A 27,078-nucleotide genomic window follows, 5' to 3' on the forward strand; every position below is an offset into this window, starting at 1 on the left:
AGGATATGGGGGCCATGGTTGCAAGTGCGTTATTTTACCAATATAACTAGTGCTACGATTGCTTACTTGTCTTGAAAATACTACAGAATCCAATTTCCAAATTATTGCAAGAGATCTCTCTAAATGCTACTCCACTGTTCACCGTGAACCTCTGAATCCGGAACGAAAACAGGATGCTCTTAAAATGCCCATTAGCGAGTTTTAGATTTCGTTATCTTATTCTTAGAACCTTCATATATACACATATATGTACTCTTTTCGTTACGAGATATATTATATCACTGATCTATATTTAATTATTGATAGTAACTAATGAGTAATGTTTCTCGTTTAAGTTTTTGGAACCCCTATTAGAAGAACATTGTTAATTAAGTATCTCATTTAGTAAACCCACTATTTTTCTATGAACTAGGTCAGGGGTGGCGAACCTATGGCACGCGAGATGATTTTGCATGGCACGCGTTTAAAGAGGAAAAATTCCTATATTAATAATAAATGACAGATCGCATTGTATAAAAAATAGCAGGCAAATGCTCTTCAAGAATAAACATTACGTTTAGTATAAATATATAATTGCATAGGTTAGTCCTTAGGCTTAATGTGTCACATATAATATTATCGCACCAACCTCATCAGGTGGCAGGAGATCCTCTGAGTTTGATCAATTAACGATGTTTGATACCACTGTAGTGAGAGAATGCCTATTATGATCGGAGCAATTCTACTGTCAATATGTGCGTAACGAACCAAACTAATTAATACATTAAAAAACAATTTCATTTCTACCCAATAAAAAAATGGCTGCACCAAATAAGAAACAAAAACTTGAAGGAGCTAGTAGTAGTAATTTTGGCAGACAGTTTCAAAACTGGTGGACCGAAATGTATTTTTTTTTCGACCATGTCCGATCCTAATAGGATCATATAGGTCTCCACCGAGTAGAGGTTTGTATTAACAGATTTTGTTTTTTACGAGAAATGGATGTCAGCCATTTGCTCATCCTATTAGGTCCATACCCTGGCACACACAAATTGAAAAACAATATGTGTACTTGCCAGACCCAGGATTCGAACCTGGGACCCACGGCGTGAAATGTTTGGCGTAATTGAAAAAAGTAATACAGCATAATATGGTATGCTATGTTCTGTGAGTAGTATCTAGAATATCATCATTTTTAATATAACACTTACAAACTATTTTTTATCCATGAAAAACTGTTCGGCACGTCAGACAGTCAAACAGTAGTGTTGTAGTAGGTATATGAAACGCCTAGTTTCTAAAGCCCCTAAAACGATTTTTGAAAAATTTTGAGTTAGATATGTATTTAGATGGATATTTTTGTTACCTATATGATGACCAAAGATTGAACTTTAAAAAACGCCAAAAACCGTCAATACGTATGATCAAAAATTGGGGTAAATTTCAAAACCCGCTAAAATAGTTGGGTGTGGTTTTCAAATACCCCTAAAATGGAAAGACAAAATACTCTTTAGAATGTAACAAATTAAAAAATAAATAAGTAGGTACATAAAATTCACAGATTTAATATCAAAACTACCTAAAATCGTTTTTATCATTTTTCTCACAACTACCTAAAATCGTTTTAGGGGCTTTTGAAACTAAGGGCTTCATATTATATAGGTATAAATTAAATTTCATGCATAATTTGAAAACACCCTAAATATAATATACAAGCTGGTCTCGAACCCGCATCCACTGAATTCGCGCCAATATGCTTTACCAGTTGAGCCATGTACGCCCTATATAATTGCTTCGAAATTGACTAGTGATTGTTACATTTTTGAAGCACTTCACAAATTACGTTAATTTTGGCCCTAGGCTTTTGTGTTTTAAATCATATTGTCAGTTACCTTAGTTAATAACCGGTCTCACGAACTCTCTAAATTTAAGTTATAACGTAGATACATGGATTTGCTAATAATTTGATAAAAGATTTTTTTCTAGTAGTTATATTATATATAAGGAACAGTGACGTCCCTGGACAAACTGCCACCCCTGGGCAGCGGCAAAATGTCGCACCATTTTTTTATACTTACAGTATTTTGTATCATCCGTACACGGTGTCGTTTCTCATCACTATGGACGTCAAAGGGCAACGGAAGTAAACTAGTCATCGCGAACTCGACAAAAAAAAACAGTTCTGTTAAACCTTTTATACTGATCAATAATTTTTTTTTCCAATCAGTGAGCAGAACTTTTCATTATTACTAAGCTTAGGTAGCTATTTATATATTTACCAAATGATTCTTCTCTATTTGCCGCCCTTCGAGTAACTGCCGCCCACAAGCGACGCTTAATCTGCCTACCCCCACGGGACGTCACTGATAAGGAATGTTACATTCTCAAATCGTGTGAATTATTCGCTGAATAAAAAAAATAGTTTAAATTATTTATAGTTGATCGATTTAAATGTTTTGTAATTTAATCATATATTCTGTAATTAAAGAAAATCAATCAGTTCATTTGACATATTGGATATGCACAAAAAATGATAATTCATGGTTTATTCTCGAGAATTCAGGAATGGGTTTTTGGTTTCACGTGATTTTTTTTCTCTTAAAATAAAACCATAACAGTAAGCTCTCAATTTTTTAGCTCTTCTGAGTTGCCAATCGAAAAAGTTTCCCTCATAGTGGGATTTGAATACTCATTTAGTTTTTACGAGATCACAATAAAATTTGCCTTATCATATTCAGGTATGCGTGGTTTTCCACTTGATTTATTATAGTACGAACAATCAATAGAATAATAGGATAATGGGATAGCCAAATGCTATACAATAGAGTTTGTTAAAAGCGTTAAATGGAAACGGACTGGATCCCAACTCGATGTCATCCAGTGCTAAGGAGTAATAAACATGTAAACTTAGGCCCGTTTCAACGGGACACCGATGTCGCGCTCGTATTAATAAAGGAGGCCTTTGTATTCGAATAAAGGGGCCTTTGTATTATGTTTATGAACGCCCCAGAGCTAATGAGTCAACGCGTGCCCGGTACACTTTTCCGTCGGCCGCTACATTCGCAAACCGTCGGTACACTTGTTTTTATTACCGCAGCCAGTTTTCTGTTCTAATTTATAACGCGAAATTATGCGTTGACTCATCAGCTCTGGGCGTTCATAAACATAATACAAAGGCCTCTTTATTCGAATACAAAGGCCTCCTATATTATATCGAGCGCGACACTGGTGTCCCGTCTGAAACGGGCCTTAGGGACCTGAAGGCTACTGGGCCGATGAAATACGCAGTTAACACTTGCGGAAATTAGCAGTGGATAGGTAATATAAATTTCTCGATTATATTTAAACAAAAACAACTCGAGATAAAGATTTCTCATTATTTCTCGAGAATTATTATCGATCACAACCCCAACATGCGTCATAATTTTCTGAACAAAAATTTTTATTGTAATAATTAATAGTTAATTTCTACCACGTAAATGATACAATAATTGCAATCATACTATGATAAAAGTAATCAATTAATCTGTCCTCATTGGAGTAATTATAAATTTCATCACGTACTCTTGAATTTGGGTTGTTACATGATTATGAATAATGAGCGATGTCGGTTCGTGTAATTTTGTTCCATATGAAGAAACACAATCGAATGTTACGACGCACGTCGGCAATGCGAATGTACCACCTTAAAAAGCGGACTATTTAAAATGCATTGTCGTAATAACAATTATTATTATAATCGCTGTCCGAATCGATCGTGATTAAAATAATTTTTAAATGATTTATTGTACTACTTACTTTCTATTAAAAATAATAATTTTAATCGACTTACAAAATTACATTTTTTATTTTAATATAAGTAAGGGTATTTTTTTATATTATTATGTATGTTATACAGGTTTTCAGGGTCTAGGACGATTTGGCACCGGACAACTGGACGCCACAAAATTCGAAAATAAATAGACTTATAGGTACTTTAAAAAACAATATTCAATATTATTATTTATGTTTCAATGATTATATTATGATTTAATAGTTGGTGAGAATGTAAATATGCAGACGTAAACAATGATTTCATCGTGCATATGTTTAAGTTCCAACGACAAAAGAGTTTTTTATTTTATATAAAGCCTTAGGCATGGTAATTCTCAATCCGCGATAAAGAATACATTATGTTAAGAGTAAAATGAATTCAAACTACTAAGTAGTAGATAGAAACTGATTAAAATACCTCGTCTACACGTGTCTAAACGTGTCTACGACAGTGCGGCGTCCAATTGTCCGGGGGCCAGTCGTCCCATTCCCGGTTTTCAGGTTTTCTTTCTTTCTATATTATGACACTATAACATTATTAATTTGTAGGTACGCTAAATGCCTTTGAAGGGCCCACATGCCCAACGAAGGTCAAAATAGAAATTTTATGGTATTTTCAAAGCATTAGCCTGAACATTCCTTAAACGTTGTAGATAATATATTTTATATAATTTTGAAGCCTTATTCTTATTATCTTTTATATTTATTTTAAACATTTGATGACTGCATAAAGGATTTTAACATAACCTAACTAATATAATGATAATATTTTTATGGAACGAGATAAGACATTAGAAAGGCAATTTAAATATGTTTAATATAGATTGAGGTCAATTGATTGTGCAACAGAGGAAGTTAAAGAGCAAACAAGAAGCATTTTGAGTACTGCCATTAAAATAATTATGAATTTTAAAAATAGTAATCATTATAGATGCTATTTAGAGTAAATCAGAGCTATTTGGATCATAGCGATATTCTAATCAAGACGTTGGAAAAAAATCTCTACTCCAATGAGCCTAAACAAGCAGTGGTGAAGGGTGGAAGTAGGTTGTGGAGATCCGACATTAATAGTGCACGCTAAACTTTGTCAGACATAGGTACATTTATTTGTTTTCATTGAACTAAGACTACAATTTGCAAATAGTGTTGGTTAGTTTTTAAAATTCAATGAAACCATGCGTAAGTCAAGCCATAATAAATAATAGTAAAAAAATATTTGTCTGTCTATAAAATATCTAAAATTATCCTATTTAACAATACATAATTTTAAATATTTTATAGACAGAAGAATATTTTTTATCGATTATGGCTTAGCATAGTCAGGGCTAAATGAATTTTAAAAAACAAACCAACACCGTAATATGTATTCTAATTACAACAAAAATAAATAAGTATGGCTAAAAAAGTATACACTATTTTGGTCGAATCGCCCATAGCATACCTAAACTATTATAGTTTGGTTTAGGCAGGGTTTAATTGAATTTTAAAAACTAAGCAGCACCATATGCTAATTGGATTTTTAGTTCAATGAAAACAAATACGTATGACTGACAAAGTTGAGTGTGCACTATTTATCTCGAGTCTTAACAGCCTACCTCCACCCATCGCTACATATGCAAAGTGATTGATAGATAAAATTATATAAACCTTCAACGGAAATATGCTGTAGATTTGCCAGTAAGAAAGAACAATCGTTGGACAATTCTAGTGGTATCCAGGAGGTAGAAAACATCACAAAAGTTGCAAGTTGGCAAGCACAGGACCGAGATACATAATTAAACTCGGTTTAGAGTAGCCTTCATCAGGAGTTGTGGATAGATTTAAGTTGACGTGGCAAACTTCACTCAATTATTCTATCGCTCGTATCTGCTAAATCCGCAAATACAAACAAAAAAATCCGACGTATCTACTTTGTCAAGTAATTGTGTGTAGTAAGTGTTCTAAAAAAATGTTAGATTTATCCTGATCTCAGCGGTGCAATTTGTACCGCGCTCGGCTATCAACGGAAGGGTTGGTAGTTTGAGGCTGACTACCTAATAGTCCCCTCCAAACTAACCCACCCCGCAGTCCAGAGGTTGCCTCATACACAAATGTGCTAAAAAAGTGCCCATGGGAGATTGGAACAAGGAGAATTAACAAATATAAATTTAGTTATTGTAATTTATTTACATAATATAATATAACCTAAAAACAAAGCTAAAACAATACGGACTAACTAAACTATGTGACGTCCGCGATAAGACACGTTAGATTTTTAAAATCAGTATAGGTTTAAAGCAGTATTGGGGCGACGAGGTTGGACAGCCCGTTGCGCAGTTTTGCACTATTTTCGAATCGGTTGTGACGGATTTTGTTCTTTCACGTCAATTAAATTCAATCTACTGCCGAAAATGCTATAACACGCATAAAAGTGCACGAATGACAATAATTTTACAAAATTTACAAGAAATATTTCACATCTTAGGTACCTATATCATTGTGTGATATAATTTTCTAAAAAATCTCGTTGTATTGACCCATTATTCCACAAAGCTATTACTTCGTCAACAGTTTTGTACATTCTACGGTACTAAACCTGACAAGATTGAGAAAAGATGAAAGGTTCACCGGTATATCTTATAAGGAACCTTTTATAAATACCTAAAATTGTAATACGCCATAAACAGACATCTCAAGGCGATTTTGTAAAAAAAAATAATAAGGGGTAGGTATTTTTTGCTGAAAATAATAGTTTTACATTTTCAGCTTACTCACGTGATTTTATTCTCATAGAACAGGGTTGGGGGATCTTTTTAAGTACGCGTGCCACAATTTCCCAAATATTATTTTTCAACTGTCTGAAGTGCCGAGCAGTTTTTCACGGGGAAAAATATTTTTTAATAATTCTACAAAATGATGATGTTTTACTGCCGTATTCACACACTTTTGAACCGCATTCAACGCAGTAAGCGGTTTATCGGCCAAATAAGAAAACTATAAAAAATGCATTCGTCACGAAGATGCGTACAGGAATGCGCACCAAACTTAATATGGCGGCGATCTGCGCGAGCTGTCAGTGTCACTTTAATATACGTCTAAAACAGGGCTCGATATGGACCGGAACGCACCGGAGCGCCGTTCCGGTTCATAAAATCTCCAAAATTATCGCTCCGTCTCGTGGAAATATTATTTTGACCGGCTGAGCTAGATATGTCATATAATAAAAAAATCTAATAGACTTATTTTTATAAAATACATAATATACAATTAGATAACAACGTTAATATTTTCATAAAATTATCGAGCGCTCCGGTTCGTAAAATTTTCCATTTCGAGCGCTGGTCTAAAATGAGTTCATCACAACAAATGCGTATATACGACCTGTGCAATTATATCTTTGCATTCAACGTAATGCTTATTCTAGAAGATTATTCTGCTATTTTTTATACAATACGATCTGTCATTTATTATTATTATTATAGGTATATTTTTCTCTTCAAACGCGTGCCTTGATAAATCATCTCGGGTGCCAAAATTTCGCCACCACTGTCATAGAACATTTTGCACAAAATGGATTTATTAGGCTTGGTTTCAGAACGGTTTTGTATCCAGGTTTCGTGATTTTTTTAACGATATCTAGAGTTCAAATGTTTAATTATATACTTAATACTTTTAAAAATTTAACATTCGTCTTCGTCATGTGTCATCTTCTATCGAAGGTTGTGGATCAAATTTGCTGGTGTAATTAAAATATAACTTAGTACGTAACTCGAATGAAATGCCAACCACTAAACAAAACATAATTATTCGTGTCTTGGATAACATGTATATATATATATATATATATGATCATAGATGCGTGCTTTTGAATTTAGTTTCTTTTGAGATAACAAGGTTTTTTTTTTTAATGATATGCAAAAGATAAAAAAGAAAAATAAAAAAGTAACATAAAAATAAAAGAATATAAATATATAATTATGTATAAGTAAATACATTATATATCTATTTATACAAAATTTTGGAGATTTAAATGAAAAAGGTGAATTATTAAAAGGATCAACGGTGGAGAAATACATATTATAATTTAAACAAGAGTGCCGAATAAAGGAGCTGTGTGCATAATTAGAACCGCTACGACTGATATGGTACAAAGTTTGGTTTCGCGTAAATCTTGATGGACAATGGAAACCCACCCTTTCGAGTAGGTTTGGCGAGTCAACAAAACCATTGATAATTTTAAAAATAAATAATTTTATGCTGAGAGGGCTAGCGCGCTGGAGCTGGTTCGGTGTTCACGCACTCACGCACTGGTAAACGGATGGTTAGGCATGTCATCATCTTGCATTTTAAAAATTTGCAGCGTCTTACTGCGGGTGTGAAGATCTCTTTACATAATTTTTGCTGTCCATATGATTAGCTTCGTTTTTTTATTATATCTATTAAATTCCTTACTTTTTTGATAGTTTCCTTGTCCCTTTTCTCTCCCCGGCACTTTGCATTAGAGTGAAATCAGTCAACTCAGTCAAAGCTCACTTGAGAGCGTGGCGACCTCAGTCTCGGGTAACTGCTCCTGGGATATTACCTGGCGTAAACAACCGCACAGATGCTTCACATCAAACGTAGTGCCTCGTGATACGATCGTGGTGCGGGGCGGGTTTGGTTTGGAGGGCGTGTTTGTGTTGTCTTGAAGTAACCGCATGTAATCCAATCACGGTCGACTTATGACCTTGATCTTGCGACAATAATAATTAGGGTTTTGAGGTATGTGGGAAGAAAGGAATAAGGGCAACCATAATTGGCCGATCCAAATAATTATATGTATTTTTTATCATAGTGTGTTTTCACCTATAATCTATAAACTTTCTAACCTAAATCTAAGTAAGAACAAGGGTTTTCTGAATAAAATTAATATATCATCACGATCAAAAACGAAAGTCCTGTTAAATAAAGGATGGGCGGTTAGTGTAGGTATGTATATGTAGGTCCTACATTATTATATTACATTTACATAATGATATTCTCTGAAATACTGTCATATCTTATGTGGAGAAAGTGTTGCAAATAAAATGCACAAATAATTGCAGTAATACGCATTCGTGTCTGCATACACAACGACTACCAAATATGCACGATAAATAATTATTGTTGGCCTTAGTGGTTTTATATTTTGGAACCCGATATATCCTTACGTAATAAAAATTTAAAGGGTTAAAAACATCCGAAATCCTTGACGAACGAAGGGTTAGTATCTCAAACTGTTTCTTGAGTATTGTTTACTTACAGTGAATAAAATAATTAAAAAAGTTTTTCAAAGTTTGTTTTCTTTTCAATAACTCCGTGGCAAAGAAAAATAATGGAGATTTTATTAATTTGTCTAAACAATTCGAAGATTTATATTTTTGTTGTTATGTTAATTTTGTTGATTGTATTATTCAAGGAAAAGTTACCAAACGTTGAACAATATAGTATAATAGGCTATGTAAATAACAGGACCTTTACCCGTCTGGTCACAGAGGTGGTGCGAGATATCAAAAAAATATTATGTGTCAACAGTAATGTTCATATATTTGCTCTAGAACAGGGGGGCAAACTTTTTGGATGGAGGGCCAAATTCAAGAATTCAAAATGAGCGGCGGGCCGCAAGTAAAATACCATTTTTAGATATACACTTTTTATTATCACGAAAAAATTAATGAGAAGAATGAAATTGTTGTAAGTACATTTACCTTTTATTAAATTCAGGTGCTAATTTTGTAGTTGGTATTCTCAAAACTGCTTGTAAATGGGCATTGGAGATATTTGATCGTAAAGAATTTTTATTGAGGTTCACGATCGAAAATGTTTGTTCACATAATATATAGGTTGATCCAAAAACAACGAACATTTTTCTTGCATAATCTTTAAGTTGGTCGAATTTGTCAGAATTAAGGGCATTGTAAAATTTGGAGATTTCTTCACGACGATGCAATTCTCTTAAATCAGTGTCACACTGCAGATCAATAATCGCAAGTTGTAGTTCTGTCGGTACACTATCAATATCTATTGAAAATGGATCGCGTACTATTGCTAAACTTGTCTCCATTTTTAGGAAGTCACCAAATCTTTGTGAACAATCGTCATTCAGAGCTTTAATAATTTTACCATATTCTTCAAATTTATATTCTGGTATATTCAGCAACTTCAAAGTTGGAAAGTGGTCCACGTTGTTATTCGATATTTGTCGAAGGAATAACTTGAGTTTTATTTGAAATCCATTCAAACTTTTTACCATATCATAAGCATATATTTTTTTTCCTTGCAACGCGGAGTTAAAAGTATTTAAATGTGTCAAGATGATCAACGTAGAAAATAGTGGTTACATAGTGTGAGACGAGACGCAAGGAAGGCGTACTGAGATAAAACATTTACGAAACAACAAATTCTTTAAATTTTAATCTATTGTCAATATTTTTTAAAAAAAATATAAAAAAGTTATTCGTAATCAGAAGTAGGTACAATTAATGATGGCGGGCCGCAAATACCCGGCGGGCCACATGCGGCCCGCGGGTCGCAGTTTGCCCCCCTCCTGCTCTAGAAGCTCGGGGGAGTTTATAATTTTTTTTTATTGATATAATTTTATTGTATTCATTTTTTAACCATCGCCCGCTTGGTGATAGTATATCTAACGTTAGGCGTCTTATCCAGCTGTGCCAAAAGTGCGGTGCAGGAGCAATATGTACTCTAAAACATGGGTGGCCAACCTTTTCATCAGCCGGGCCAGATTCTAAAAATGAGATTTCCTACCGGGCCGCAAAACCGATTTTTTTTATTATACAAAACAAAAAAGAAATATATATTATATATTAATAAAATAAAACAAAAATGAAAATCAAACAAATTTATTAGATTAGACTTTTTTTAAATAATAAAAATTAAACAAAATAGGTAATATAAAAATAATAAATTTTAGTGATAAGTTCGATTTTGTGTGACAGAACTAAGTGCATCAATATCGATATCGGGTGAGGTTGTTCTTACACGCAAACAGTTTTCCAAATGCACATCAGTGTTTCGTGTTCTCACTCGGGATTTGATATGCTTCATCCGAATAAAAAGCTGTTCACAAGTGTAAGTGTTTCCAAATAGCGAAGTCATTATTAGAGCATGTTTGTAAAATGCAGGATATTTCTCCTTGTCCAAATATGTTTTGTAAAACTCTTCCAAACCAACCTGGTGGAATTTCTCTTTTAACTGTTCATCGAAACTTATTTCACAATGTTTCATGTGTAAATTTCCCGGTAATAAATTCACGTCTACGGAGAATGGCGTTGCAAATGCAGCAAAAACCACACCGTGGTTTTTAAAATCTTGAGCCAATATCGAATCTCAATTTGCGAAATTAGCACATCTAGCGGCAGCATTTAATATTATTTTTATTTTCTCACTGCTCTACGAGCCACAAGTTAATACCCAGCGGGCCGCAGGTTGGCCACCCATGCTCTAAAACCTCCCATTAAACGTCGCAATCTTTTTGAAAGCTGATAAATTTTCCTTTGTTGAAAGTAAGTTTGAAGCTATGCGACCTGGAATACGCCGATGACGCTGTCCTATTCGACAACTCAATCGAGGTAATTCAAGAGACAATCGACAGGTTTCATAACAACTCCTCTCTCGTTGGTTTGAAAATCCACGCGAAGAAAACCAACGTCTTGTGTAATAGCACCTGTCCTGATCCAGATTTCCCTCTGATTAGCGACGGATAAAACATCGAGAGCGTCAACAACTTCAAGTACCTGGGAGTACACATCACGGGTAGGGATTCCAATCCCGGGATCCCGAATCCCGGGATCCCGGGATCCTGAGCTATTTTCGATACTTATGAATCCCGGGATTGATAAACATAATCCCGGGATTTCGGGATTGATTTTTTTATCAATTTTTATGGAACATAAAATAAAAGCAAAAATATAAAAGAAAAAATTCTTATAATAAAAAATTACTACATTAGAAATAAATTGAGTTTGAATGAAGTTTGATTTATACCCATGTGTAAGTTGCCGATTCATTTTATTTTTTTATATAAATTACTAAAAATGAGAAAGATTGGTAAAAAACAATGCTTCGCACTTTTAACAACGCAATTCCACCATGATCTCATACGTTTTACGGCAGTTTCATATTTGGCTGACTAATTAGATTTATGAAGCGGAAAGGCCATAAGTACGCCATGATTATTTGCTTTACTATTTTAAATCTCGCTAATCCATTCATTATGCCTTTACTATCAGAAACAGCAATCTCATATTAAATTCACATTATTATTTATATTACAATATTATTAACTCCATTAAACTTATGTTTTTCCAAGATTGAACGTAGATACAATTTTAACAATAAATGTCTTAAATAGTATAAATTATACTAGATTTATTTTTGACCGATTTTATCAATGTTATTTGTGAATATAAAATTTTTATATTAACAATGGAAAAAATGCCAATCCCGGGGCCAGTCCCGGGATCCCGGGATTGTCAAATTGTAATCCCGAAATCCCGGGATCAGAACTTTGGCTCGGGATTGGATTCCCTAATCACGGGAGATGGCATTTTGAGAAATTTCGTCGCACCTACTGTTGAAAATTATTTGCCGTTTCACTGAAGTACGTTCTTAAATTTTGTCAAACAAACTTAATTTTTCCATAATATCGGACTTCCGATGTCTTAATAGTAAGGTGATGAAATTATGGCTTGCACCTATTGGGTATATTATTACACTGTAATGTTTGATTTAAAATGTGTCAATACCGAGTTAACATCATGGATTTTGTGTTGGGCGACTTTTTTATACCTACAAACTGAATAGTCTCATAGTAATCAAGATTCGTGACTCATTCTAAAGACCGGTTGATCTTGAATCAATTGAATTGATCCGAAATGTTTGTTGTTTTGTAAGGAGAACAGAGAGTGTGGACTACTTACACGTAATACATTATTATAATTTATGTATTTACCGGTTAGAAAAAAAATGATTGAAATATATTAGGTAGGATTATCAATCGATATTAATAATATTATGACAAGACATTTGGTTGGTGATAATACTATATCTAGACTAGACCATCGAGTAGATTAGCAAACCAGTCAATATATTTTATTTTATTCTTCTTTGTCGTATTCCTTGTTCATCTGTTGTCGTGTTCATGCAAGGGTTGCGCCTAATTTTTTTTGTACACTCTTGACGACGTCATCAATGCATTGATATATTACTTAGATGAGTAGTTTCCATACAAATGCTATTTTAAAACTGTACCATAAAAGAAGATATTACAAATTATCATCTTATAATATTTCCTTGTAGGTATAATTCCTTAGTTATAATGGATTCCCGAATATCACCCGTATTACAAGGGCTGCAAAACTTAATTTCTGTGCATGGAATAGTGACTCTAATGGTTTTTGAAAAACACTGTTTATGGCATTCGAAAATAATCAGGAACGAACTGGGAATACTACTTTTCATTTATTATAACTTCAAATATAGTTAAATATTTATAACATTTACTTATATATATTGCCTTTTCTGTTACACTGTGTATAATCTATATATGTATGTAGTAACCGTGTTGAGGAGTACGAATACAATAATTAGTCACATTAGTATATTAAGTCAAAATATAATATGAGATGGAGATAAGTATATTAACATAAAAAAATCAAACAATATTACATTTTCATTTGATATAAGATGTTTATTGAAGATCTTCTAAACATATTTAGATAAGAAACAATAGTTAATGTTACAGCTGGGATGCTGGACGCAGCACGCGGACAGATCACCCAGTGCTCTGCGGTACTGCGGTACTGAAGAATCATCAGAATATCCATATTTACTTGTATTGTATTCCAGTGGTATTGATACTGTGTGCTGCGGTGCCTTGGGATGCCGCAACCAATACTCAGGGACGCCGAATGACAATTTTAATAATTGTGGACCATCTAAATACCGATAACACGTTGGTGCACATTCATAATGGTTGATCCCATCGATGTACTAGTTTGTAACAACTAATGCTGCCTCTCACAATATGATGTTAATGTATTAATTCTATATCATTCCTTCGAAGCCGGTTTGAGAATGGGTCGATTGTTTGAACCCCACATCAGTTTAAATACGACCTTATGGTGAAGCGAGTGCAAACGAAATTTTTGAATAAACTCCTTTATTTTAGGCTGTCTGGGTACAATTCATGGCTTTATCCAAATAAATTTATCGTATGCTTACATATAAACGTTAGAAATACATGAATCTATTGCGTTAAAAAACAACCGTGAAAATCTCAAATATTAGATAGCTGTATAGTTATCTTTTATACATCAAAATCGGTTTATAATAATATGGCCATAGACGCACCGGCTGTTGCCAAAAGGTTGCCGTCCCATGATTTAGACGCTATAGTTAATCCGGGTTAAAGGTAATTAAAAGTGTTCTGAATTTGATTTTTTCGCAGTATAACGGGATTAGTTTGAAAATGTCATGTTTACAGTTGAAATGATGATTGACAAACAAACAGCGGAGACTAATCAATAATCATCAATGTCTGATAAAACTCAGACGAAACAAAAATGATTCAATATTATACTATCAAATTGACGGATCAATGAATTCAGGGCAACAACAAGGTCGAGGTCTTAATTATTTATTTTTATATTGAGATCGTAAGTGAGATGAATTGAATTATTAGCCTATATTTTGGTATATCTATAAACTGACATACAATGATACAATGGCTGCTTCGGAAATTCAATGTCGATACAATTATATTGATTCAGTTTGAAGTGGGTACAAGAAATAGATTATTAAGACGTAAGAGTATTGAGTACACGGCCCCCAAACCTGAAGTGGGCCCCCAGGCCATGATGCTTGGAGAGCCCCTAACCTATCGCTAAGGTTAAGGTAAGTGTAATGTTGTACAGTAATATTCTCCAAATGGTATTCTGCGGAACTCCAGGATTCCGTCTAATATAAAGGGCATCCGTGTATTTTTAGCGATTTTTGGTATTTTTAAATAAATCCCATTATTTCCCTATATGCCTTTAAGACTATCAAGGTTTCTTTAAGGACTTTGGCACGCAAACTACTCTACTTGATACTAGTCAAAGCAAATTTGTGCCGGCTGAGAAAGATTCATCATTGAAAACCATTCGTCTACCCGCATCGGGTATTTCTAATTTGAAAAACCCTGGAAAATTCTTTGTAGCGCAAGGCGTATGTGATTCTGATGAATATTTCGTCGTATTCATTGGGAATTGCGATTTATAAAATATCTCTTTCATTGTCCGTATTGTTTTAGCTTTATTTTTTGTATCTTATATACTCTCATTAAATTCATTTATTTTTGTTAAGTCTCCGTGCCTTTTTCTCGCATTGCACGTTTTATTAAATTACGTCATTCAGTAAACTCAGTCAAATCTCATTTGAGAGCGTGGCGATACCCAAGACTTAGATATCTGCTCCTGAGACATTCCTATGCGTAAACAACTGCTGATGCTTCACATCTCTCGTGATACGTTCGATTAAGACCGAGTGTGGTGCAGCGCGGGTTGGTTTGGAGGGTCCATGTTTGTGTTGTTGATTTGATATTTCAAAAACATCCAGCACTCTCAGTGTGATCAGTAATACGAACTATCTTTTAAATGCATAACAAAATACATAGTAGGTATATCATTAAATGGGGTGAGATAAGACTAATGCTTTCTTCACAATTATATTTACTTACTAAATATTAATCTTTTAAAACTCGACTTTTGTTAAATACCCATCCCATATAACTATAAATTTATCATGATTATTGGTTTTCAGAAACCTACCGCATTTTTACGTTTACATATTAATGGCATTTTGGTATCGGTACTATGATTCGATACCCTTTTGTCAGCAAAATAACCCTATTGATATGTACTGACAAGCGATAATATAATATAATTATATACTTCTGAAGAAAGAATAAAAATTGTCAGTACATTTTCTATAGAAACTTTTTAAATACCTATTCAAAATTAATGTTTCAATAACTCCTTATCGATTCTTTTAAAGACAGTTATATCCCATTAGTTTCAATCAGTCTTACAATGTCTGGGAAAATAACGACATGTTATTATTGACATTTACGATAACAGATAAAAACACGTTACCGGCATCACATCACCTTCACTAGCAGTGTCAATTAGTAGTTAGTTTTAGTACACATAGCAGGATATAACAGATTTTATTTGAGTTCGCAACCTCGTATCTCAGAAATTACCCGACACTCGTTTTTACTTATTTTATATTAATTTCACTCGCGCTCTATACATTATTTTTTGATCACTTCATCTTATACTTCATTTTAACTTTTTAATTCTGGTTTAAACACCGAGTCACAAGCACCAACTGTCTACATTTGTGCGTCAAATAGTTTTCAATTTTTCACGTGAACCAGTGTTGTCATATTTTTTATAATGCTGATTTTAATAAAAAAATATATTATTAATAGTACTCAGAACAATTTTCGTTTTGGATCCTTAAAAATTATAGTGTTTTTGGCTTAAAGCGCGTTGCCACAGTCCAAGTACGATCCAAGTAGACTTGTACCGAGTGCCATCCAAGTGCACTCGTATGAGACATCTTCATACTAATTATTCCTATCCAAGCTACTTGGACCGCATCCTACTCGTCCAAGTTAGCTTGGGTAGGAATACTTAGTATGAAGCTGTCACTTGGATCGTACTTGGACCGTGTCAACGCGGCTTTAATCTGGCATTAAATTATACCTAGTATAATATTTTCGCGGAATCATTCGGTTGACAACATTTGCGTGATGTTGAAAAGAAATCCATCGGTGATAGAGCTACGTGCGCTGGCACTTTCTCCACGAAAAACGGTCATTATTAAACCGGTTTGAGGCTGGCAATACGCAGGCTACGCATGCACTGCGATGCGTTCATCTAACGAACGAGAGAATTCCTGAATGAAGACATGGCTTATGATCCAGTTTTTAAACTGTCAATGATTTTATCTCATATTTCTCACTCAGGAATTACGTCCCCAGCAGTAATGTAGTATTAAATAAAACAGTGCCGCGTCGCTGCTTTGTAAAACCCTAATTTCCATAAATTTTTCCTTAAGCCTATTTTTATTTTTTTCTATAAATAAGTACTGATTTTTTTTTATAATGTAATGTCAACAATCATGTATTGCGCACCTCTCTGCCAGACTGACGGATCCATTTAAAAATCATCCCTGTACCGAACACTTCCCGGCTCGGAACGACAAATGGTTATAGTCACAGAACAGATAATAAATAGAATACCGATATGCAATATTCAATACGCCGCATGGTGAAGCAGGATTTTGAACGTGTGAGTGTACTACGAAAATGAAGCACGCATTATGCACGTGCAATAATGTGTGTAATACACCAACATTAAATGAGCGTAAATGCATAAACCGAGAGCAGTTTTTAGTATTTTAGTATTTTAGTATGTCAATTTTGTTCCAAGTTAAAAATAACCGCATAAATTATTGTATGTAATAAATAATGTATTCATGAGCTATGTTTAAAGAAGACGTGACGGAGTGGCTCTGGTCAGGTCCGTTCCAATCTCATTACCGTAATGTTCTTCAGGAAATAATAATATGACAATGCATTCAATTGTTTCGAGCGTGCTCTGTTGCTGTAAGCTCGGATGCCCTTTTTTCTGTAGATTTTCTATATTGTCGTCTACAAAGGGCAAGTTAGATCTGTAGTGTCCAAAATGTAGATACGAGCTTGCGCGAGAACTACGACAATATGACATTCTTTATAAATACACGCACGATAACTTACGATATGACACGGTTAATAACCAACAATTTTCTAAGACAATAATATTATGTTTATAGTCCCTAATTGGCTCGGCTATTATAAAATGTAACAAATAAGCCCCAAAGTGGCTCTAATATGGTTACGGTATACGATCCCACGTGTTTGTTAGGTGATTTTGAATGGGCTACTTGTAATAAAAATAGAATGTTACCAGTTATTTCATTGTTATATTAATTACAGTTAATATTTTTGATTTACAGTTAGTTGCCTTGTCAAAATGAAACAGATTTTCGAAGTGAAGCTTTTGACACCTGATTGAAAAGGTGAGACCAAAAGTACCCTCGAAGTGTTCGATTCGAATGCAATGAACTTGATATTGATTTTAAATAATATAGTTATTTTATCTGAAAGATCAATCATGAATTGATTATTTACAACACACCAGTTGCCAAGGGTGGAGGTAGACTGTTAAGATCCGACATAAATAATGCACACTAAACTTTGTCAGTCAAACGTATTTGTTTTTATTAAACTAACACTACAATGTGTAGATAACTTTTATTAAACTCTGCATAATCCAAGCCATAGTAATAGTCAAAAAAGATTCGTTTAACTTTAAAATATTTAAAATTATGCCAGTAAATCATGTATAATAAGAATCTTAGACTATATATACATAAGAATATTTTTATCGATTACGGTTTGGATTAGTTTAGGCAGAGCTTAATGAATTTAAAAAAAAACTAACCAACACCATCTGTAATAATAATATGTATTCACGATTCAACGAAAACAAATGTGTATTACTGAAAGGGTGTGTATTATTTTTGTTGGATCGCCCATAGCATACCTAAATTATTATGGTTTGGTTAGGTAGGGTTTAATTGAATTTTAAAAACTAAACAGCAACATCTGCAAAATTGTATTCTTAGTTTAATGAAAACAAATATGCATGCTACTATTTATGTCGGAACTTAACGGCTTAGCCCTCGCCACTGCAACACACAATACGCGCACATCATAATATTCATATCACGTATCAGGGCCCAGGGGGTAGTTTTCAACTTTTGCCAAATCCACCTTTTGGCAAAGTGAGAAAATTAAATATTTTATTCTTCATATGAAATTCTTATTCCTCACGAGTTTGTGTTTAGTTTACTACAACAAAACAAACACGCTATTCCGACTAACTTCATAATATTGTATGGTATTCAGTAATATTGCCCTCTGAAACAAAAATAATACAAATTATTTAGACGGAGTACCTACCTACTTACCTCTGTGATATAAAAATAAATATTTGCTTTTAACAAGGCCATGCGGCAATTCTAAAATATGATATAGCGCAGCGCGGACGACACAAAAGGACACTGACGGTCCTGATAAATTAGATCGTTATCATCTCACTCGTAGTCACATCAAATGCTAGATGTTTATCGTTAGCATAATCGTGGAGTGTCTGGGTATAGAGAATTAATAAAGCAGTAACGAAGGGCGGATGTAGGCTGTTAAGATCCGCCATAAATAGTGCACATTAAACTTTGTTATTCATACGTATATTTTTTTATTTAACTCATACCCACTACAATCTACATAATATGGTATTGGTTAGTTTTTAAAAATCAATTAAACCCTGCCTAACCAAACCATAATAGTTTTGGTATATTTTGGGCGATACGACAAAATTGTGCACACTTTTTCATTCATTGTTATTTGTTTTCGTTGGATTCACATTATATATTACACATATTGTTGGCTATTTTTTTGAAATTATTGATTAAGCCCTGCCTAACCAAACTATAATAGATAAAAAATATTATTCTATCTATAAACTATGTATGATGTATTTTATAGATAGTCGGGTATATTTTGGCTATTATCTAGTATTGCTTGGTTTTCACAGGGTTTAATTGAATTTTAAAAACTAACCAACACCATTTATATAAATTGTAGTCGTATTTAAATGAAAACAAATACGTATGACTGACAAAGTTTAGTGTGCACCAGTTATGGTGGATCTTAACAGCCTACCTCCAACCTTCGCCACTGGTATAAAGTGACGAGTCACGGTAAGTAGGTACTAGGTGGAATAAGAGTGGAAGTCAGGGCAATCTGGCCGCCACTGATAAATTATAATACTATAACATCGGATATTTTTTTCGAAATGGACCCCCCAAGTACCGTTTTTTGTTTGGCCGTAAAACATTTTAATTTGCTTTTAGCGTTTTTAAGGCCATTACTATTTTTTTTTTGCTACATGTTAAATATCAATATATTTACTAACAATAGTTTAATGAACTTCTTTCTAATGATTTCGTGACATCATTTCGAGAAGTTAATCAAATTTTCGGATCTAAATCAATTTTAATAGTTCAACTTTTTTTATATAATGAAATTATAAATCAGAGATCGGCTACATTTTTAGGCTTTATGGCCCATATTCAAGTTTTAATAATAAGGCGGCAGGTTTTTTTAGAGAAGATGGTGAATGTGAAAATATTTAGCTTATTGTTTAAGGGCGAAATATGAAATAGACGTAAAATGAATCGAATGTAAAAATATTGTAGAGTACGTACTAATTTCCCTTGGCCGAATTATGTATTCTCACTTATGACAAATCTAATATGAAAAATCATATTGAAGCATGAAGATGTTCATCACCTGAGAGAAAAAATATTCTCTCCAAAATTCATGGATGAAAATGATAGTTTGAAAAAGTAATATTATAATTGAAAAAATTCTACGAGTAAGTATATTATAATCGCTGATTTTGTGTAAAAATCCATGAGTCTCGTTCTTCTTCTTATTGTGCCATCCTCTAGCGGAGGTCGGCCACCATCAAGGCGATCTTATCTTTGTCGTCTGCTACCCGGAAAAGTTCAGTGGAGCTGCACTCGTACCTGTCACGGAGGTTCTTAAACCACGAAACGCGGCACCGTCCTCTGCTACGCTTCCCATTGATCTTTCCTTGAATGACAAGTTGGGGAATGCTGTATTTTTGTCCTCTCATAATGTGGACGAGGTACTGTAGTTTTCTGGTTTTAATACTACGTAGAACTTTTCGGTCCTTCCCCATTCGATTGAGAACTTCAACATTTGTCACTCGGTCAGTCCGAGGAATTTTGAGTATGCGCCTATACAGCCACATCTCGAAAGCTTCAAGTCTCCGTGACATCTCTTGGTTTAGCGTCCATCTCCAGTCCAGTCTCGTTGAAAATTCAATTTGTCAAACTACAATAGTATAATTGAAAGTTTCTTTTTCGGTTTTCCATACACTTATAAAAAATGATGTAGATAATAATTATTGAAAAAATTCAATAAACCTCCTTGCCGCGTGTAATCTTGTATTTTATCTTTTCACTTCTACACATTCAAATATGACAGTCATACTAAACAATCCCTGTTACTATCGTCCGGTGGCCCGACTCTGAAGAACTATGGATCGAGTGAGAGTGCTCGAGTTGAACTGTTTTATTCTCTTGCCTCTTTCAAAATTAAGTTCGTTCAAAAATTACTTATTATAAATGGACAACTGTATTGATAGTTGTATTCTTTCTTATATTGCCTAACATCTCTTTATATAGGTAATCTATTTTAATGTTTTTATTGTAGAATTTATTTTTCATTCTTTTTTAATATCTGTTCTTGTAATCATTTTTAATATCTCTTTCTACTGTACATTTATAATTGGTCATTTTGGTTGACCTTAATAAATAATAATAAAAAGATCATCGTTGGTTACGGACAACAAATTACAGTGATAGATTCCTGGGTTTCCACCGCGTGTAGGTACCTCTTCCTTCTTTCCTCGACGTTTCGGGATCGTTGCAGAGGCCATTATGTTGTGATGAAGTATAGTGTAGGTGTATGAATACAAACGTCGCTCTAAGAATGCCAGAAGGAATCCGATTAGCTAAGAGCAAACGCTGCTCAGAGTAATGTGTCACTCGTTACGACCAGAGATACCGGATGGAATATTGGATTTTGCGGACAGTGCCCGAAGCCATGACGTTTTTAACCATAACCCATCATTCCTATAGAAGGAAGAAGTGCACGCGGTGGAAAGCCAAGAATATATTTCGATAAAAAACAACCGTGAAAGTCTCAAACATTATATTAGGAATAACGAATTATAGGCCGGAAAAATGCATGATTGATATCCGGATTGCCGACCACTGTTATAATGTAGTAAATTATGCATTAATAGCAACATGCAAATGTCAAGATGTAATCATATTCTAATGATAATGCAATGTCTGATAATATTCAAATGAAATAAATGATGTTTCAATAATCATGCAACAAAAAATCTACCTCACAGTTCTTCAACTTTTGAATACTTATGCTATTCTTTTCATTTCGTTTGTAACCTGAAAAAAATACTAAATTTCCATGAATACATCTACTTGTAAAAAGGCGCTACAAACATAGATATCGAAATTTTCGTCGGTTATCAAAAGGCAAAAAAGCGACAGCATATAAATGAGTTAAACAGGCAGTGAATTTTCCCATAATCACTTCGGTGTTGGACAGACTAATCGCTTCTTTCGCATTTAGACGCACATTATACTGGAGACGGCATATGCATATTTTTTCCTCCAAGTTAAGGTTTTCAGCCCGGAAAATAAATCCAGGGTCGCCGACTCAGTGTGCTACGCCACTACACAACTGGTCATACTATAGTCGCAAGGAGCATGACAATCTGGTGTTCGAAAACTCGTGGTGTACTGCGAGGAAGTGTGGATGGACCAAATCAAGTGTGATTCAATTTTGACTCACCTCCTGCAGAATAAAAGATCATTGTCCTAGACCAGTACTATATTTGTTATTTTTAATGATTCATCATCACTGTGACTACATTATATTATTATGTATTTTGGTACGCATTTGTGGACCTCTTTCTAAGAACTAAAAATGACACCTGTTCAAAATATCTAATTTGTTTTTTCTTCGTTGTTTTCAGACGAGGAGATATGAAATGATGGATCTACTTTAAACAGTCTACGAATGCTTGATACAAAGTGAGTAACTACCTATCTGTATGGACCAGTGATAGTATTTTGACCATTAAATCGATAGTTAAAATATTATGAGTAATATAGTGAATTTTTTTTAAACAAACTTTTTTAATAACTACATTTAGTATGACTGTTTATAGATAATAGGCCCCCATAGACGGACAGTTCTCGTAGCAGTTTGAACATGGCACAGACAATAACTGTTCAATAACTGTACGTTAGTGGACACACCACAGATCAGTTTAACTACCCCATTTAAAATCTGTCGAACTGTCAACAGACGTGCCCATATACGTACAGTTATTGTCTGTGGCAGATCAAGTGTCAAAAACTATGGAGGTTATGTTCGCCGAGATCATACACAGGGGTGCCATGTGTTAAATTAGTTTTAAGTAGGGTATACTTGAACGAACGATTGATCTACGAATATTTTTACTTTGTTAGATTTATTATGATTACAATTTATTGTTTGTGTAAATATATGTCCAGATTCTTTTATTTTGAATAAATTATTCATAGTATACTTATTGTTGTTTTAATAAAATTTAATTAAGATAAAATACATACGTATTGTTTTATTTAAATCAGGGTTATATACATTAAATTTGTGTAATATGTTTTATTCAATCACCAAAACAATTTACTTATTGGTTTTGAATAATATCTATTAATTTGGTACATATTATAACATTAACTTAATACTAAATTTACGTAAGTACATATTTCTTTTGTCTAGATTTATTTTACATCAAGTTTACATTTTATTTTTTTATTTACATTTAAGTAGTGGAAAATATTGTTTGCGGTACCTAGTTGACACCACAATATTCGTAATTATATAATATGAGTATCTCGCAAAAGAACTAACACGCAACAAAAATAATATACTTCTTACGAACGAACTATGACAGAACTGTCAAAATTTGCCGCCAAATCGCGCCAGCTACTCCTACTTTACGTTACCAGCATCTAACGTCAAACGAGAACTTTCGGCTAGTTGAAATTCCAACAGTTTTACAAAAACACGGGAGTGGGGGGTCGCTGGCAGTTTGAACATGGCACATATCTGAAAGGTCGAAAAGTGTCCGTCTATGGGCGCCGCAGATTATCTACCAAAGATAACTGTATAGTTATTAACTGGCATGTTCAACCTGTTACGAGAACTGTCCGTCTGTGGCCGGCAAATATCAACAAATGAGTCATTACGATTCGTGTAAATATATTAGTATATTATTATGTCCAAGTTTAGTTATAGATCTACCATCGTAAATTGGCAGCCGGTCGAATTTGAAACTAAAATTGTCTATCGAGGATAAATTTGTCACAAATGCCATTTAATTTTACAACATGTTTCTCGAATTATGGATTGCGCTTGCGTTTATTTAGCTCTCATGGCGTCAAAATATCAAAATCACATTATATTTAGTGTTGATAAATAAAATATTTTTTTTTTTTTTTTTTTTTTTTTTTCGACCATGTCCGATCCTGATAGGATCATATGGGCCTCCACAGAGTGGAGGTTTGTATTGACAGATTTTGTTTTTTACGAGAAATGGATGTCAGCCACTTGCTCAACCTATTAGGTCCATACCCTGACACACACAAATTGAAAAACAATTTTTGTACTTGCCAGACCCAGGATTCGAACCTGGGACCCACGGCTTTGTAGTCCAACGCTTATGCCGCGCGGCCACCGTGGGCGTATATAAAATATACCTACCTATTAAAAAAAGAGATCAACAAGTGAAAAAACCTTTTTCCTTAAATAAGGAATGTACCTAATACATAATTTTATATTTGATATAGTATTTTATAATCGAATGAGTGTTTGTTGCTAATTTAGGTAGGTACGCTATTTTTCTTGCTCGCAAGATTTTTATTGTTTGTACATTTGAAAACATAAAGAGCATTTTAGATTATTAATAAACGAATGTGACCTTTTAATATTTGACATTATTCGATAGCTACTTAGCACCAATTATTTGGTAAGTATTTAAAGTAAGCTATATTTTAATATAATCAACAACGAATTATGTCTCCACGAAGAAATTAATGTAGACATCCGAAAATAACTCCGGGCGATTGGGCGTTATGACAAATTTATTCCAGACTGAGTCAAATGTTTACATTTTGAAACGTCAGTGTGCAGGATTCGGGATATATATTTTGTTTTTGAAAATACAGAAGAAATAAGTATAGTGCATAATGGCAAGTAGTTCTAAAACAGTTCGTGGAAATGTCAGAGACATCATTCTAAAAGTATGGCAATTCTGCGATGACGAAAAAGGACAAAACGAAATGATTATTTATATCGATAATGGAATACAACGGCAAGTCGCCATGACAGTTGTTCAGTGTTACCAAGTTGCATTTATATTACAACGCAAGTTATTTCTAATTTTTTTTAGTTTTGTTCAAAGTTATGATATAAATAAAAATTAATGTCGGATAGCAATATAAATGAATACTTACTTATTATTTGTGTATGTAAACGGATTTATAAAGAAATTTAGTGTATTAATTAAACTGACATTTACAAGTTTGAATTCCATAATATGACCTCGACTGGTTTTATTTTTACTGTAAATGGTCCTAAGAGTGACACAGAATCGGATGATAGTCTATCTGGAATTTAACCATTATAGTAGTTATATAATTTCTACATTGTTTGTGTAATGTATAGTTATCGGGTTTCATTTAAAATTCCATTTATGTTGATACTATTTTACTGTCTTTAGAGTTAATTTAATTTACTTTCGCTTTTTTTATTATATTTTTTTCCATGAATAAAATATACACAATACTAGTTTATATTTTCCAATTTCTGATTTTTCCAACTATGCATTTCTTCCTCATGGTTATAAAAGAAGTAACACGTTTTTATTTTGATTGTGTTAATTTTTTATTTTAATAATATTTGTACCTATATCTACTACCAATAAAAAATTATAAATTACCATTTTTTGTTAGTTATGGCAACATTCTCAATGTCATACAAGCGCCCTAACTGAAATGCCAATTTATGATGGTAGATCTATAGTATTCATTCAATTTTGCATCGCGTCCTATAGTCTGACAAAGGAATATTACTGATAGTGATAACTGATCAATTACATGTAATATTATTATAAATTTAAAGTGGCATCTAGTAATAGCAGCTATAACTATATTGTTAGTACATTTGTCAACACCGGAGAACTGCAAGTTTTTAAATCAAATTTAATTTCATGTCATGCACACAAAAAATATAAAGAATAATACAGTTTGTTGCTGAAGGGCAACACCATGCAATTAAGGATTAAAAAAAATATTGTATCATAAGTTCTTAGGTCCAAAAATACATAAACTAATTTTACTCATCTATTTTACATTTATATAAAAAAGCTTTGAAACCAAATCGACATTAAATTTGTCGAAGATTTGTTAAATACAGATTTATACCCAAATTATTCATTATAAGTTCCGATTCACACTATAAATCTATTCATAAAAGAAACCCGTTTTTATAAAAATAGACTAATACTTAAACATCTTAAATTTTGTGTATGTTTTCTCTTTGGAGGTAATGTAGTCTGGTTATATAATATGTGAAGCTCTCATTCATGAAAATGCCTTAATCATTCAAAAGGGTTATAATTAAAAATAATGACATTATTTATTGTACATTCATAATATTGGCAGTCAAATATCTTTCATTTTCTGGGTGAGTGCTTTTAAGCAAGTATCACACCCAAGTGTCTTTACGGAATAATTCCCTATAACTATATTTTCTGAGTTATTTCAAATTCTGTCAATAAATTTTATTGTTGTCACCTGATTGGCAACGTTACATTTATTTTTTGTAGAAATGTGTGCGGATTCAACTCATCTGAACAGTAAATTTTGTACAAAATAATGAAGTACGTACTCAATTATTTACCATTTATGCGTGGAGGAAATGGGTCTGCGAAGAATGTACAAAACTTGGTTGGTGTAATAAAAAAATATTCGTAAATTCTTAGTGTATTTAGGTAAACCACAGGATAGATTGATAATAAAGAAGTGTAAAGTCCATCGCCACGGACTAAGGTTTTACACTCTCGAGACACACCACACTCGAGATCCGAAGCCTGTTATACCACACCCAGTAAGATGAGCCAGATCCCATTAATTTTGTGTTCCCTAAGATAAATCAAAAATCTGGTATGGCATACTACTTTGTACACACTATACCCATAGTCTATGTGTACGGATGTTGGTAATATTTTACAAGTATGCTAGAGCCAGGGAACTCAGAAATAAAGGGAACTGAAATACCTAACGGGTAAGGAGAAGCAGGCAACCGATCTCGAGTAAGGAAGAATACGCGATAAATTTAAACACGTGTCAAGAATACGTCATACGTCCAATACTGACAACTGCTCTCGGTTTATGCATTGACGCTCATTTATTATTGGTGTATTACACACACTATTGCACAGTTGCGAT

At 33.5% G+C, this 27,078-nt stretch overlaps 1 protein-coding gene across 2 annotated transcripts in view; it reads left to right on the forward strand.

Moving 5' to 3' along the window:
* Window positions 1-27,078, forward strand: part of LOC147070026 (uncharacterized) — a 259,354-nt gene that overhangs the window by 121,090 nt on the left and 111,186 nt on the right. For both annotated transcript variants that reach the window (XM_085949958.1, XM_085949959.1), the window contains exon 2: window positions 22,557-22,614. The gene's annotated coding sequence lies outside the window, so the exon portion shown is untranslated. The remainder of the gene's footprint in view (window positions 1-22,556; window positions 22,615-27,078) is intronic.

The sequence above is a fragment of the Rhyacophila brunnea genome, unplaced genomic scaffold (assembly GCF_057557595.1).
Source record: "Rhyacophila brunnea isolate RB1 unplaced genomic scaffold, BYU_Rbru_1.0 scaffold_22, whole genome shotgun sequence".
NCBI classification, from domain to species: Eukaryota; Metazoa; Arthropoda; class Insecta; order Trichoptera; family Rhyacophilidae; genus Rhyacophila; species Rhyacophila brunnea.